The sequence below is a fragment of the Apis dorsata genome, unplaced genomic scaffold, assembly GCF_000469605.1.
Source record: "Apis dorsata unplaced genomic scaffold, Apis dorsata 1.3 scaffold_41, whole genome shotgun sequence".
In the NCBI taxonomy this organism is placed as follows: domain Eukaryota; kingdom Metazoa; phylum Arthropoda; class Insecta; order Hymenoptera; family Apidae; genus Apis; species Apis dorsata.
The window spans coordinates 623,447-624,433 of NW_006263343.1; positions in this window are offsets into that span (position 1 = coordinate 623,447).

Sequence of the window (987 nt, forward strand, 5' to 3'; positions counted from 1 at the left end):
ACAGTGTCATCGATTTCACGCGGTATTTGGGTTAACAGAATTCAGAGACGACGCAGATCGAATAGAATATTCATCATATTCGTGAAAACCGAACTGCTGATAATAATTTCGTCAAAGTCTCGAGAAGGCACGAACCTTCTTCCTAAATTTCCATCTATAACGAAGGATTTAACCGTCGGTAAAACGAAATTAGATACGTTCCTTGCTCCTTCCTTATTTCACACAATTCCCGTCCCACGAATTCCTTTCGTTAAATGAGTGGCGAATTGCATTTAGTCGAAAGGAAGCACGATTTCCAGGTTAGAGATTATATTTCGTGTAAAATCGAAGAGGAAAATGTAGCAAGATCATTGATCAATCCGCACAATTACTATCGGGAAAATAATTTCGTTTTCTTTCACGACAATGAAATAGCAAGTCGTTTCATGAACAATCGAATTCGACAAATTCAATCTCGTAGCAATTTCTCGAGTTGTTATTCATCGATTTGCTTCGATCGGTATCTTTATTTTGTCTTCTTGTCTTCGCGTCAGCTTCGATTGATCTTTCATAACATAGTATATCTTTAACATCGAAATTGTCGAAACGAAATTTTTAAAGCCAATTTCGACACTGTTGTCACTGTTATATACACTTTCTCCATAAACTTCGCGTAACTTTTTTCTTGTCTGAACAGCATTTTTACCTTTTCGGTAATAAAAAAGTAAAATATGCCAAAAATGCTTCTTTTGGTCTCGCATTTTTGTTATCACGCATAAAAAACACAATCGCACACAATCGAACGAATCTTTCTTATAAATAAACCACGAAATGTCAACTCTCGAAATATAGTAACAACGATCGACACGGTTTAGAGTGAAGTTGGTTGGATAAACGTTCGAGTAGCGACACTCGTGTGAAAAAACGAAACTACTTTCCGAACAATCCATATATATATATGGAATGTATATATATATATATATATATATATATATATATATATATATA